This window comes from Sturnira hondurensis, unplaced genomic scaffold (assembly GCF_014824575.4).
Source record: "Sturnira hondurensis isolate 20B ecotype Veracruz unplaced genomic scaffold, ASM1482457v3 Scaffold0004257, whole genome shotgun sequence".
Lineage (NCBI taxonomy): Eukaryota > Metazoa > Chordata > Mammalia > Chiroptera > Phyllostomidae > Sturnira > Sturnira hondurensis.
In genome coordinates, this window is record NW_028076888.1 from 1,307,154 (window position 1) to 1,322,899 (window position 15,746).

At 55.1% G+C, this 15,746-nt stretch overlaps 1 protein-coding gene across 7 annotated transcripts in view; it reads right to left on the reverse strand.

Moving 5' to 3' along the window:
* Window positions 1-15,746, reverse strand: part of ARHGEF10L (Rho guanine nucleotide exchange factor 10 like) — a 157,103-nt gene that overhangs the window by 121,033 nt on the left and 20,324 nt on the right. For 5 of the 7 annotated variants that reach the window (XM_037045081.1, XM_037045073.1, XM_037045080.1 and 2 more), the window contains exon 2: window positions 9,309-9,427. The exons of the other annotated variants lie outside the window; for them this stretch is intronic. The gene's annotated coding sequence lies outside the window, so the exon portion shown is untranslated. The remainder of the gene's footprint in view (window positions 1-9,308; window positions 9,428-15,746) is intronic. 7 annotated transcript variants of the gene reach the window in all.

The following is a 15,746-nucleotide window of genomic DNA, read 5'->3' on the forward strand; positions in this document are numbered from 1 at the left end:
CCTCTTGGGTGCCCACTCTGTGCCCACGGCTGCATTTCCTCTCTACAAAGGCCAGGGCACACATGAGAATGTGGTGGCCTCAGCCCACAACCAGGGACACTAACTCGCATCACCAATACCCACGGAAATCAACATCACTCCCCACCCCCAGGGGGACTTGTGTCCCTCCACAAGTGACATCCAAGTGACAGTAACTCATAGGAAATCCCACAGACTGCTCTCAAGGGCTGGGAACGAAACTAATGCTATCATGTCTGCGTTTCTGCTAAAACCAGGAGCCCTGCGAGGTGTTCCTCACGGTGTTTCACAGGTTCTCGGCACTTCAAGGTGGAGATCCAGGTTCCCACCTGACTCCCTGCTCAATCTCAAGGCCCCCAGAGAACAGTGGCTGAGTCTTCCCAAAATGCCTAGCTCCCTACCTGGCATCTAACAGGCCTTCCATAAATGCTGGTTGGATTGACATAAGAAAACTGAGAATCAGAGAGGTAAAGTGACTTGCCCAGGGTCACACAGCTAGACTGGGCCAGCCGAGCTACAGACCAGGTCTACACAACTCCAGTGCCTCCGCCCGGCGGCCTCTCTCAGACCTTCCCACGTGTGAGCACCACAGTCCAGGCTCTCCTGGGACAAGCTTCTGGGGCAAAAGGCACCAGCCCCACCTAGGGCCCAAGGAAGGAGAAGTGAGCGCCACATGAGACCTCACAGGGACTAAAAGTTGAAAAACAAAAGGGCTCTCTGGTGGAGGACAGACCAGCCTGTGAGTCATGTGCCTTAGAATATTCTGTTCAAGTTCTGAGACTTCCACCAAGATGGAGACATAGGTGGAAACACTGTGCCTTCTCCCACAACCAAGTTTGAATACAACAAAGGTTTGGAGAAACAAAGACACAACCAAAGGACAGAAAATTGAATTATACGGAAGTCTGACTACATCTAACAGTTCAACGGGGACTGTAAGAGGGGCAGAGCCAGCAGTGAGCAGGGTTGGGCAGGACAGGTCCCTGGACCCAGGTGCACAGGCAGCCCGGAATCAGTTGGGGTGCGGGGCAGACTGACCGCGATCGCACATTCGCGCACAGTGAGACGGACCACGCAGGCCCCAGGGGGCGAGGGCTGACGGCGGTGGCACACTCGCATGCAGTGGGACGAAATGCGTGGGCCCGGTGACGGCAGCAACTGCGGCACCGGTGAGGGCCGAGGGCCGCGGCGGCAGGGGGCAGACAGGATGCCATAGTCCCTCTTTGACCCCGCCCCCACATACAGCATCACAACCCAGCAACTTAGTTGCCCTGTTCTACTGAACACTTTAGGGCTCTGATCCTGCTATGGAACAGGCACGAACAGCCCAAAAGATGGTGCAAGAAGAACTCAAAGTCCCAGAGCCAATAACTCTAAGCGACCGAGAAATTGCCAGCCTCTCAGAAGCACAATTCAAGACACTATTTATCAGGATGCTCACAGAACTGGTAGATTATAGTCACAAATTAGAGAAACATATGAAGGCTAAACTAATTGAAATGAAGGGAGATGCACAGGAAACCAATAGTGATGGAAAGGAAAATGGGACTCAAATCAATGGAATGGACCAGAAGGAAGAACAAAACATCCCACCAGAAAGGAATGAAGAAATGAGAATTCAAACAAATGAGGAGAGGCTTAGGAATCTCCAGGACATCCTTAAACGTTCCAACATCCAGATTATAGGGGTACCAGAAGGGGGAAAGAAACAGCCACGAGTGGAAAACTTATTTTAACAAATAATAAAGGAGAACTTCCCCAGTCTGGCAAAGGAAATAGACTTCCAGGAAATCCAGGAAGCTCAGAGAGTGCCAAAGAAGTTGGACCCAAGAAGGAACACACCAAGGCACATCATAATTACATTAGCCAAGACCAAAATGAAGGAGAGAATCCTAGAAGCAGCAAGGGATAAGGGGACAGTCACCTACAAAGGAGTACCCATCAGACTGTCAGCGGATTTCTCAAAAGAGACCTTACAGGCAAGAAGGGGCTGGAAAGAAGTATTCCAAGTCATGAAATCCAAAGACCTACAGCCAAGATTGCTTTATCCAGCAAAACTTTCATTTAGAATGGAAGGACAGATAAAGTGCTTCTCAGATAAGGTCAAGTTCAAGGAGTTCATCATCACCAAGCCCTTATTATATGAAATGCTAAAGGGACTTATATAAGAAAAAGAAGATGAAAAATATGAACAGTGAAAGGACAGCAAACACACAGTTATTAACAACCACACCTAAAACAAAAGCAAACCAAGAGGACAGCTAGATCAGGAGTGGAACCATAGAAATGAAGAACACATGGAGGGTTAGAAACAGGGGGATGGGAGGGGGAGAAGGGGGGAGAAGGCACAGAAAATAGCATAGATGGTAGGTAGAAAATAGATAGGGGGGAGGGCGAGAATAGTGGGGGAAATATAGAATCCAAAGAACTTGAGACATGTGGTTATAAACTAAGGGGGGGAGAATGGTGGGGGAGGGAGTGTGCAGGTGGAGGGGAATGAAGGGGGGAAATAGAACAACTGTAATGGTATAATCAATAAAATATATTTTTAAAAAAGAATATTCTGTTCACAGCTGCTCCAGGCAACCTCAGGGATCCACCCCAGGCATCTGGAGATGCAGGGTCAAGGTCTGGTTGGCCTCAGGTTAGGGGTCAGCCTTGCTCTGCCACCAATTCCTACCAACATTGAGCAAGTCACTTCCTCTCCCAGGTTCTGATGTTCCCTGCCTATGAAAATGACCATGGCCTTATTGAGTTTGCCATTACCTACAGGGCTTGGGGGGTTGGCAGGGGCAGGGAGGGATGGGGGGGTGGGCAAGACCAAGTGAAAGCCAACATCTCCCTCTCTCCCCTAGCCAAACTGAGTCCACATCCCATTATCGCCCCCCCAACCAGGTATGGAGCTGACACCCCCTTGCGCCCCATCCCCAGCTGCCTGTGGTGTCACCCCAGGCTGCTGCTGGTCCCGTTCGGCCCTGGAAGACTGTCATCTGAGAGCCCGAGAAGGGAAGTCCCCTGACTGAGTACCTGCTACATACCAGGGGCTTTGTCAGCACCGCACCACTTCACCCCACACTGACCCTGTGACCCAGGGGTAAGGACTCCTCTCGTGGAGGGAGCCACTCGGGCGGACCCAAAGGCGCCTGCCCCAGCTCACGCAGCTAATAAGACCTGGACTCAAACCCAGATCCTGAAGTCCCCAAACATGTGCTCTCATTCCTGCTACTACTGTGTCAGCTCCCAGAGGACAGAACTGTGGCTGGGCCCCAGGTGTCCCCACGGTACCTTGCACATGGTCTCCAAGCAGAGGCTTATTTGGCTGGCCAGTGGTTACTCCCCAACCCCGGCTCAGGCCCCAGGAGAGCCTAGCACATCACAAATGGGTCCAGCTCCCCATGTTCCCGCCTCACTGCGCTCGGGTGTCCTGTGCCCGGCCCTGCCTGCCGAGGACCCCAAAGCAGCTTATATCCACTTTGCAAAAGAAGAATCGAAGACCAGGAAAGCAAAGGAGCCAGAAAGCAAATCCCAGGACCTGTGACATGTGGAGCATCCTGGGGTGGCCCAATCAACAGCAAGGATAGCCCTGGGGGTCCCGGGGGAAAAGCAGGGGCTTTGCAGGGAGACCTTCCCAGCTCCAACCCCAGGAGCGCCCCATTAGCTGTGTAAAGCTGAACAGGCCTCCCGCCCTCTCTAAGTCTCAGCCTCCTCCTCTTCTAAAAAACAGATACAGCAGCCCCAGACCACAGGACAGTGGCAGTGCATAAATGCCATCGCCCGGCACAACAGAGGCAGGCACCCCGTTTCCCCCTGGAGGGAGCCTGCTTATCCTGGCCATCGGCCGGGCAGGGGCTTGGGGCCTGGCAGTGCCCCAGAGAGCCAGCCCAAACAGGTTCACGTTCTGAGCTAGACTTTCCGAGTTCATCTTTACCTGCTGATGACCCACATCTTCTGGGACATCAGGTACGCCTGACTCACTCAGCCTTGAGAATTCAAACCAGGCAGGGGCATGAGGTGGAAAGGCTACTGAAACTGGGACAGGTGTCGAAACGCTGGTCTCTCCAGGCCACCCAGACCCAGGCTGGCCAGGAGAGGACAGTCCCTTGCCCGTGTCCCCACAGACGAAGTGTCACCCTCCACCTCGCAGCACTTGCTCTGGATTCCGGGAGCCCCCGTCACCTGATGACCCATTTCCATATGGTCCCCAAACCCACTGAGAACCCGGGAGGGGGAGGGCTGAGGTCCCACAGACATAAGACAGAGGCCCCGTGTCTGTGGGCAGTGGAGGTGGCGGCCACACCACCCTCACCAAACAGAGATTTCGCTCTCGCTGTTCAGACCCACGTTTTCTGACCTCAGTCAGGAGCCCAACACAGAGAAGGAACCACCAGAACCCCTCCCTGCAACTGTCTGGGCATCAACCTCCTTTTCACAGAGGAGGAACCAGCCAAGGCCTCTCATCAGCTGGAGGCACAGGGGGGACTCAAACCGGGTCTCCCGGCTCCACGGCTGACAAACACCAGGCCTCCAAAGCTCCACGTTTCAGCCGCTGTTTATCGGGTGTTCGCCGAGGACCAGGCACGGCTCTGTGAGCTTTACACACGACAACTGCCTTCATCCGCCCAAGATGCGGGTGAGGGAGAGGCTGCTACTACCTGACGAGCTGAGAAACCAAAATGAAACACGGCAACTGAGACACCTGTCCCAGGACACGCAGGCGACCAGAGGCAGAGCGAGAATCAGAACCAGGCAGCCTGACTGCAGGGGCCACCACTGCATGGACTCCACCCCCACATGACGCTGTCCCCTTCCCCCAACACACACAGGCAGAGCTCCTGAGTTGCAAAACAGACCTGTCCCTGGGAAGGGGCCACGGGCAGGCCATGTTTCATGAGCGCAATGGCTCTGGTCCCCACAAGCAAAGAACTAAAGGCCCAGGAAGCCAAGGAAGGTGAGGGCTGGGAAGGCCCCCTTTGTCTGCCCTCCCCATTCTCCCCCCAGGCTGAGGGAGCCTGGGTGACGGTGTCATTCCCTGCCTGCGCCCTGTCCAGGGCCCCGCAGAGCCAGAAGCTCCTCAGTGTGGCTTGGAAACTGTGCTGCCTACCAGGAGAGCCACCACCCGCCCCTCTGGGCACCCAATGCTCTGGCCTGGAATTGCTTGCTTTGTTCTCTGACCCCCTCCACTAGACTGTGAGTTCCTTGAGGATAGGGACAATGCCTCTCATTTCTGTCTCTCTGGTACCCAGTGCAGTCCTCAGCACATGGTACAGACTCAAGACACGATGGAATGCTGGGTGGGTGGGTGAGTGGATGGGTGAATGAATAGATGGACGGATGGGTGGGTGGATGGGTGGGTGAATAGATGGTATGGGTGGGTGAATGGGTGGATACAAGAATGACTAAATAAATGAACAAACAATAGGATCCCACACGTAATGACCAGAGGCCACCGGGCTTAGGGCTCTACTTCAATCTGGAGTTTCCTGGAGCCCAACTACCTAGGAATCCCAGCTTCGCCCCAGGTATCCAGTCAGCCCCAACCACGTTTCTAGACACGTTTCCCCACCTTGGCCGAGAATCCCTACGTAATCACCATCTGTGTCCTTCGCCAGGCTGCAGAGTAGGTGACGTGATATCCAAGTCCACATCTGGCCTAACGATTAGGTCCTCGGCACCTTTCCCTGGGCTTAGCCATGGGAGGCCTCAATGAACACACATTAAGTGAGCGACAGACAAATGGACAAAAGACCCAGGGAGCTTTTTAAACACAGAGATTTCTAGGTCCTGGCCGAGACCTGCTGGTTCAGAGCCTCTAAGGGTGAAACTTAAGTGCGTGTTTTGTTCAAAAGCTTCCTGGCAAGTCCAATAATTGGCCTGGTTTGGGAAACGCTAGCTTGTGGGGAGGAGCAGTCCGCAGCTACTGGAGGCCATGACCACGGATGAAGGCGTCTCAGAGCAGGCTCTTACAGAGCCGTCACCAACTCTGTCCAGTCACCACTTTTCTGGGAACTTCTGGCTTAAAGGAGAGTCTAACAGCATTTTTTATAGTGTGGTCCTTGACCTATTGACCTCAGAAGCGCCAGAGTGAGAGGAAGCCTTTTTTTTTTAAAGATTTTATTTATTTATATTTAGAGGGGAAGGGAAGGAGAGAAATATCAATGTATGGTTGCCTCTCGTGAGTCCCCTGCTGGGAACTGGCCTGCAACCCAGGCATGTGCCCTGACTGGGAATCAAACCGCGATAGTGTGGTTCGCAGGCCCGCGCTCAATCCACTGAGCCACTCCAGCCAGGGCGAGAGGAAGCCTTTTTTAAAAGGCAGATTTGAAGGTCCCACCCCAGCCTACACACTTAGAGTCTCTTGGGGGGTTGGAGAGGCTCCCAGAATCTGCATCCTTAACAGACAGGCTGGGCCGCCCTGGCACACGAGTGGACACGAATGACGGCCCCGTGGGTTCCCCGGAGTGCTCAGAGCTCCTGCCGTGTCCGGCACCGTCTGCACACCTCACCTCCTGATGAGAGAGAAAAGTTCCTGATGGGACTCCAGGAAACCCAGCAACTGAGGCGAGAGGCCAAAATGCAGCAAATGTGCCCACTCTTTGGAACCTGGGCCTCGAAGGGAACCAACAAGTCATGAGCCCCAGCCTCTCATCTTACAGATGAGAAAACCGGGGCCCAGAGGGGCCTGTGTCCTGCCCAAAGTCATGAAAGAGTGAGTGCCAGAGCCACGCTCGAAGCCAGATGGATGTTACGTCACCCACACAACAGCCAGGGTCACCCCGCGGGCCCAGGTTACCTGCAGGGGAGGGTCTCCCCGACCTCACGTTCTCTGAACCTGCTCCCAGGTGAGCTGGGGGCCCTGGGAAGAGCCCCCAGCAGGGCAGCTGCTGTTAGCCCAGGAGGTCTCAGCCAGTCTTGCTGCCCCCAGAAGGTCACAGTGGCTCTAATCACGGAAGACCCCGGCTGGCTCCACCACAGACAGCGATAAGGCGACTCAGAGTCCAGGGAAGAGTGGGCATCGAAGGATGGAGTGTTTATCGAGTCTGGGCAGTTATGGTTCTGTGGACCCCAGGGACAGGGTGGGGAGGGGGTCTGACTGCCACAGCTCAGTAGAGAACGTCCCCCCAAAACTCCACAATCAGCCCTGGCTGGTGTGGCTCAGTGGACCGAGTGCTGGCCTGCAAACCAAAGGCTCGCTGGTTCGATTCCCAGTCACAGCACACAGCAGCCTGGGTTGCAGGCCAGGTCCCTAGTAGGGGGCGAGCAAGAGACAACCACACGTTGATGTTTCTCTCCATCTCTCCCTCCCTTCCCCTCTCTCTAAAAATAAATAAATAAAAATATTAAATTAAAAAACAAAAAAGAAAACTCCACAATCAGTCCAGTGTCTAAATGTAATAGGAGTCTAAACAGTCCGGAGGAATCACAGCACCCATGCTTCGCAATCCACCTCTTTGGAGGACACTTGTGTTCCGAAACACGCTTAGCAGGTGCTCGCTGAGAAAAAGGTGTTCAGAGGTGAAAGACTCTGGGCGAATCAGGGCAGAGCTCTCCCTCCTGGAGATTAACGATGCTGGGCAGGTTCAAGGCACTGCAAAGTCCTGCAACCTCAGAGTCTGCTTACTCTGTATGTTGCTGCGTCTAATGTGCACTTTTTGCCCAAATTTTGAGGGAAAAATAAGGATGCACATTACACATGGGTATAATGATTATGTACCACGGGTATAATAATCTAGAATGCACACACAAACGTGGGTGCATGTTATCCACGGCAAAATACGGTAAGTCACGACACAGATGAAGACAGTGGGAGACTAAGAGGGGTCGTGTGCCCACAGTCCTGCACCAGGAAGTGGGGGTGGCGGGACTTGAGCGAGACAGCATGCCTGGAGTCTGTCCTGGGGGCCAGTGTGCTCAGTACTCAGCGGGATGATTCCTCCCACTCATTTTTACTGTTGCTCTTCTGTTCTGATGGCAGGGAGAGTGGCCGAGAGGTGAGGCTGGGGATCCAGCTTCCCGAGTGTCCTTCTGTGCCCGGACTGGCAGCAGAACCAGGAACAGAAGACTTGTGACCTGGGGCCAGTCACCACCCTTCTCCAGATGAAGGTGTCTCCACACACAAAATTAGGACTTTGGGATCAAAATTAGATGGTCCTAGGGGGCCCTTCCAGCACTAAGTGAGTCTCCGACTCCATTGTCCCATCCTCAGCTTCTATTTCTCTCCCGACCAGTCACAGCCTCTCCGTGTCCCGAGTCCCCTTCCTGTAAGCAGCTGAGGCCTGCACTCCAGCCACTGTCCCTTTGCCATCCCTGCCATCACTGTCCCTTCACCATCCTCACTGGAATACAGACGCATGGTTCGCAATCCGTCACTCTTCCCAAGGCCCTGGGGAGTGGAAAGAGCAGAGGCCAGGGGTCTGGGATGCCGAGCGCTCGTCCCCCGTCTGCCCCAAGTGGCTCCGAGATGACAATCAAGGGGCTTTAGGCCCTTTGGAGTTCCAAGGCTTGTGATAACACTGAAGGGGTGGGGCTAAATCACATGTCCCCAAGTGGGGAGGGCTGAATGCTGGGGCCCCGCAAGATTCTATCAGGTAATTTGCCAAGGACAGGCTCAATGGAACAAAGGTTTCCAGAACAGTCTCCCGAGTCAGGTAGATCAGGTTTCCAGTTCTGCCATTGATTAGCTGTGTGACTTCAGGCAAATTACTCACCCTCTCTGTTCCTCAGCTGCTATGTCTGTTAAATGAGGATAATAACCATGTATACCTCACAAGATCACCACAAAGAATTCAAAGAAGATAATGCATGCTATGCGGTACACTCTAGGCGCTCCGTAAACACAGTTATTTTTCAGTCCTTTGGGATCATATTTCCTATCAGCCATACTTCACAGAGGGGACAACCGAGACTGCAAAGAGCAAGAGAGCTGCCCAAAGTGAAGGAGCTCCTCAGGGACAGGTCTCTGGGAACGGCTGTCCCTCTCTCCTGGCCCTGAAAATGAGGCCTCTGCCTGGCATCTGCAAAACGCAGCCGCGGAGCCCAAGGAAGACGGCCTCCCTCACTGGCGTCACATGAAGCAGGTCCAGGATCAAATCCTGGCCCAGCCCCAGGAAGTTTTCTAATCACTCACTGGGGAGGCAGCCAAGGAGGCCCAGGAAAATGCTCCCACAACCCCAGGGAGGGCCCACTCCCACTTCCCAGCGGCAGCCTGGGCAGCAGCCGAAACCACAAGAAGACCGAGGACGGCGGGACGGTCACCTGGAGCCTCCAGCGAGCCCCTCCCCGGGGTTACTCACCACCTGCTTCCGCCCTTGAGACTTTGGCCGCTTCACTCAGGGGACCTGTCCAGGCCTGGATGCCCCGTTATGCTGTGTGACCTCAAGCAAGCTGCTTAACCTCTCTGAGTCTCAGGCACCTTTTTAGAAAAGAGAAATGAGCAGAGTTTAGGAAAACTAAGGAAGGAGCAGCGTTTGCAGAATGATCTAGGAATCAGAGCCTCTAAAGGTCTCCCTGAGGTTTCCTGTCCCTTCCAAGCCTGTCTCCCCCATGGACTAAACCTTCTGATCTTGCTCCTCCTTATCTGCAAACACTTAATGGGCTTCCTTCGGTCCCCAAGATAAAAAGCTCCTAATGAGAAGTTCAGAGCCATTCAGCAGCATCCCCCACGGCTCGGTCCTGGCAGGACTCCTTGCCCGCAGCCTTTGCAATGCTCCCCTCTCCCTGAACAGACTGCCTCTAGGCTGCTTTGCTCAGACGTGTACTCCCCCAGGGAGCTTCTCTTCCCCCCTCTATGCCTGGGTCAGGCGCTTTACCTGGCTAACTGTCTGCCTCCCCCCGCAGAAAGAGGGGAAGCACCTTTTACCCATCTCTAGCTCCTCACCTGGCACCAGCTCCATAAAGAAATCTGTGCCGGATAAATGTGTGTTGGGAAGAGAGGAATGCAAGGACAGATAAACAAAAACAAATTACCCTGCAAAAATTACCCCGCGAGCTTCGGTTTCCTCCCTGCCAACCAGGAATGTTGTGGGAGGAGTAGCTGGACAGCTGGGTGGGGACCCACACCCCCCTTCTGTAGCCAGAATGCTGGCCTAGTGGCCTCTCCCCTCTGTAGGGTGAGGACAGCAGCAGCACCTACACCTTGTAGTGAGGTGCAGTGAGCGAGTCCCCCCGGAGTGCTCGGCGTCGTGCCTGGCACATGAAGGTCATTTCCTTGCACTTCACCTCAAGGAAGGAAAGTGGCCGTCTGACCTAGCCCGGCTGGGGTGGCTTCTGCTGCAGGGAACCGAGTTCTCCCAACACCGAGCTCCCACCTGGCTCAGGCGCCCATCACGTCCACCAGCACCAGCCCCGCACCCCAGCAGCCCAGTGCCCTGGAGACCGGGGCCCCACCACGCCACCTCAGACTCACAGCTAACCCCACCGAGCCCATTCCCTCCTCTCCAGAAAGGAGGGCTATGAAGCACCTGTTTCTGTCACTTGGGGGACCTGGAAATCTATCCAATGGGACAGGCCCCAACCTCCCCTCACATGTACTCTAAATCTACCCCAACTTCTCCCACGTCCTAAGAAGCACCGTTTGTTGCTCCCCTAACCCCCCCACCCCACCCCACCCCACCCCCATTGCGCTGGGCACTTCCTCCTCTCCCCTCTGACTCCACACCCAACTCCCATAGCTGTCCCTTTGGAACAGTCTTGGCCACCAGCACGAACCATTCTCCTAGGTCCCCCCACCTCCGCTCCAGCTGAGACATCTTTTCTCAACCCCCTTCCCAGCCCAGAGTCTCAGCAGCAGTCCACACACACTGTCTTCTTGCTCCTTCCTCGCCGCCCATCCCTGTAACCCTCTCCCACTTCGAACCGGAGCCCCGGCACTCCTCCAAAGCCATCCTTACCGAGTGGCCCAGACGGCCTCCGTGGGGCCCACACCTTCTCCGTCTCCGCTGACTCGGGCTGTCACGGGCCTGCAGCCCTGCTGACCACTAGCTCTTTTCTGAAGCAGAACCCCGTGTGGGCTGCCCAGCACCCCGGTTTCACAGCCCTCCCGTGGCTGCTCCTCCTCCTCAACCTGACCTCTGGGCAGTACGCCTGCCCCATCTCCGTGCTATCCACGCCCGAGATTGAATCTCAGCCCAGAGGCCCCCAGTTATTCCCGGCACATCCCATCAGGCTGTTTCCTTCACAGGACTTACTGTGTGACAATGTGAATGCAAAGAGCCAACACAGTAGACCCGACAAGCTTGGGGGCCACATGGCGGGGCTGGCCCACTCAGCAAAGGGAAGTAACCACACGAGGCGGTCTGGTCAGAAATCCCTAACAGGGGGGTACAAAGCAGGAGGTCAGTTCCCAGGCCTACAGCCTCCTCAGCAAGAGGTCAACCTTTACCTGGAGCGAACACTGTCCATGGTTCTTACGCATCTAGAATAACGTGCCCATGGGATGGCAAAGTGGTTTCCTTTCCAGGCCCTGGGGGCACAGCCGAGGCACCAGAGCACAAGACCACCAGACTCCTCCTTGTCATCTCGTGGCCGGCACACCGCCTGCGTGCGCTGCAGATGTCAAATGTCCGCTCTCCTGCACCCACCGGCATAAAGGCGATGGTGCTTTAATCTGTTTCTCCACTTCCCTCTTCATCCAGTCCTAGAGGTTGCCCCGCCTCGCCTTCTTCCGCCCCCCCAATCTACCACCCGTGGATTCCTTCTGACCTTCGCTACTTCTTGCCTTTGACCCCCAGCACACAGAAAGAGCTACTGAGCCATTCTCCCGAGCACGTTCTCAGTCCGTTGGGAGCCTCAGTCCTCAAAATTTTGGCTCAAATAAACTCTTACAAAACTTTCCTGTAGGTGGCAATTCTGTCATCAATGACATGCAGGTATTTTACAATCCTGAGTGATCCGTTCGGTTTTTGTCCCCCATCCCCACCATCACATAAGACGCATCCCAGCACAAGGCAGGGCCACGGCCATTTGGCCAGCTCACCAACATCACGCAGGTGATGACACTGTGCCCTTCCAGGGGCCAGGCATCTCCCAGAGCGGCCCCCTGGCACTTCCTCGCCAAACCCACACAACACCCTCCCCGGCTGCTGGTACTATCCCCATTTGACAGAGGAGGAAACTGAGTTACAGAGGGCCAAGTGAGTTGTCCAAGGTTCCGCATAGAAAAAGGCCCAGGAAGGAGCAGGGACCCATCTACCCCCCCCCCACCGCCCCAGAAGCCCAACACAGGCCTGGCCCCTTGTGGCCCCTAAACAGACACTTGCCAAATGGGCAAATCCATCACCAAATCAATGAATGACATGCACCTCAATATTGAAAGTGTGGTGGTATACAGAGCAATCTTCATTTTCTGCTCTCTGGATTTTCCAAGTTTTCTTCAAAGGCCGTGCAGCGCATACATAATTTAAAGAACAATAAATCTTTATTTGTAAAAGGAAATCAGAGGTTTGGGGTCACGGCTTGATCCAGGGATATTTCTCTTCCATTTCAGAGATTGTCGTTCCTGTACTTAATTTAAACCATTGTTTTTCTGCAGAAATTGAATAACAAGCCCGCATTTTTAAAGCTCTCTCCAAGTCCGTCCACTTCAAACAATGGAAGGGGCGGGTAACGAGGGCGGCTCCCCCCTGAGAGCTCAGAGCTCAGGGACCGGAGGCAGGGCGCATGCCCATCGGGGCAGCCGCTAGACTGGATGGGGGATTTCTGTAGCGGCCCAGAGGCCAGGTTCTCCAAAAGGAGGGGTCCAGAGCCACAAATGCTGCCTTGCCTACCAATATGGGCAGGGGCCCCCCAAACCTCCACACTGCCTGAACTTCCAGTGCCCCCAAAAAGAAGGCAGTGGTGAGACCTGCGCCAAGACCACCCTCTCGACAGATAGGCGGGTGGGCAGATGAACCCCTGGGCGCCTGGCTCTAACCACAGGGGGCCCAACCTGTGCTTCTGGCCAAATGATCAACTGTCCTTCCCTGCTTCCCACCCCACGTGGCCACTGCTGCCAGGGGACATCAAAGGCACAGCCAGGCCAGGTCCTGGAAAGGGTGGCACTGCCCTAGGAGGCAGGGCTGGGGGCTGGGACTCTGGGGCAAACAGAACAAGGTTAACCCATGCTGCCTCCACCCCTCGGAAGTGCGTGACCTGGACAAGCAAGGTGACTGAGCTGGGCCTCCACCTCACAGGAGCAAACCGGAGATGATGACACAACCCACCTGTCGGGGTGGCTGAGGACTGACCAAGCTCCCGTGGGCCCTGCACCCACCCACGTGCCTGCTCCCTAAGTAAGAGCCATTAGCACAGCCCTTCCATAAATATAAGCATTATTATTAGCGCTTTCCTGAGAGCAGGCCCAGGGGCCCGTTTGGGCACCAGGGTTCTATTCTAGGCCTTGACCCTAAACCCCAGGGCAATGAAAACACACAGGTCAATGTCAAACAAAGAATGGCAAAGGGGGTTGACATTACAGACCAGTGGTGAATCTTCTCTCCCTCCCCTCCTCAAAGGGAAAAATGGAATAAAGGGAAGGAAAACAGGAATTTTGAAAGATTCACTACCTACTTTGAAACCTACCACATACAAACATAGTGACCCTGAAGGAGTCACTCAACCTAGGACTCAGTTTCCTCATCTGTAAGATGGGGTCAGAGTGCCTACCTGCAGGATCGGTATGGGGACGAAATGATTGACGCTTGAAAACTGTCTGGCATGTCCAGGCATAAAGTGAACATGAGTCAGCTTTAAAGAAAGAAGCTCCCAGCCCTGGCTGGCGTGGTGAGACTCCTCTGCTGGCACCCAGAGGATGCCGCACCCTCTGACTTGAGGAAGGCTCAGCACCTGCCCTGACCCCTAGGCCAGGCTGAACTCCCCAACAGCTCGTGCCTCTGAGCCTTTGCACATGCTGCTCCCTGGATCCAGACCCTTCCCCTCCCCCCACCCCATCCTCCTGCTCTCACACCTCCCCTGTTCATACCTGCACACACGTCCATCCCCCAAACAGAGCTCACACGTGGGACAAGAACTATGGCTCTTAGTTGTCCACTCCACAGTCCAGCTCTACTCTCCTACGCTGTCCCTGATCCTCTACGGACAGGTCACACCCACTGCGGCCTAAGCCTCCTCCAGACAACACCTGCCACCGGGACCCCGGACATCACACCTCCACCAGCCCTGAGCGATCTGACTTGCCCGCAGTCAGTCCTCGGACACCACTGCCACTTTGCTGCCCAGATGCCCCTGGTCCCCCGAGTGTGGTTATTCAATCAGCGGCAAAGCAGGCTCTCAATTAACTGGACCTCATCCTCATCCCATTTCCCCTTCGTGGTGCATGGCAATCCAATAACCCAGATTCCAAAGGGAGAGGTCGTGTGAGGGCAACTTACAGCCCCCACCCCACAGCAGGCCCAGCCCAGCAGCTGCCCCTCTTGCTCTGCACCTGCGAGGACCCTAGACCAGCCCTGGGTGGTGTCATGCCAGAACTCGAGCTCTGGGGGTGGGGGCTGTGCCTGAGTAGCTCCCTGCTGGACCCCCATGATGAGCTGGTAAATGTTTAACAACTGGCTGGGGGCGGGGCTGCAGAGAGGGGGCTGGTTTGCAGTGCTTGACAATTTCTGTGGTGTAAATACTCTCACTAAGGCCAATTTCAAGCTACCGAGGCAACGCCACCAAACACACAGTTGGGAGGAAATGTGTAGTAGCCACAATTATACGGTCATGTGTTGTTTAACGATGGGGGGCACGTTCCGGGAAGGGCATCGTGAGGCTACCGCGTCCCTGTGCGAACACCACAGAGGCCCTCGCACAAACCCGAGTGGTACGGCCCCCTGCACACCTGGCCGTGCAGTGCACCCGCGGCTCCCAGGCTACAAGCCTGTACGACACGTTACTGCTACTGCGCTGACTACTGCAGGCAATTGTAACAATGGTATTTGTGTATCCAAACATACCTAAACATAGGAGAGGTACAGTAAAATACAGTACAGACGGTTTTTTAAATGGAGCGCCCATACAGGGCACTTACAGTGAATGGAGCCTGCAGGCCTGGAGGCTGCTCTGGGGAGTCCGTGGGTGAGTGGTGGGTGAGTGTGAAGCCCCAGGCATCACTGACACCACTGGAGACTCTGTAACGCTGCCCCACAAGCTCACCCCCCGCTTCCTTCCGACAGGGTTGGAGGCAGAACCTCGAAGCTGCTCCCTGAACGGGGAGGCGGGCTGGACTGACTGGGGACACCGAGGAGAGGCTGGCTGGTAGGACGAAGAGACCGCATTGGTGGCCGTCAGGAGGGAGTGAGGGGCAGCATGAGGGTCCGAGGGAACAGGACACTAAGACGGAAGGAGAGGAGCACAGGGGACCGCCGTGGTCCTGTGATGTGGCGGCTGCCTGTCGGAGCAGTGGGCAGGTCAAGGAACTTGGTGGTATGTTCAGAAAAAAGGGGATTTAACCCGGTGAGCTGAGGACTCGCTGGTTCGACTTTGGAGTTTGGTTATGGCTCCATCAACCCTGTCTGGCATAAAAGGCTCTCTCCAGTGTTGAACTGATGGAAGAAATAAAATATATCTAGACATTACACCATTACAACCTAAACATGTCTAAGTGCAGAGACAGGCTGGCCCCACTTGGCCACAGGAAGCTTTTACCAAAATGGCAGTGGCACCCGGGACATGTTTCCTTGTACAGGGTCTCAGGTCCCCAGCAGGGGACTTACAGCCATGGTTTCTGAGGACACTGGCCAGGGCTGGGTGCCCAG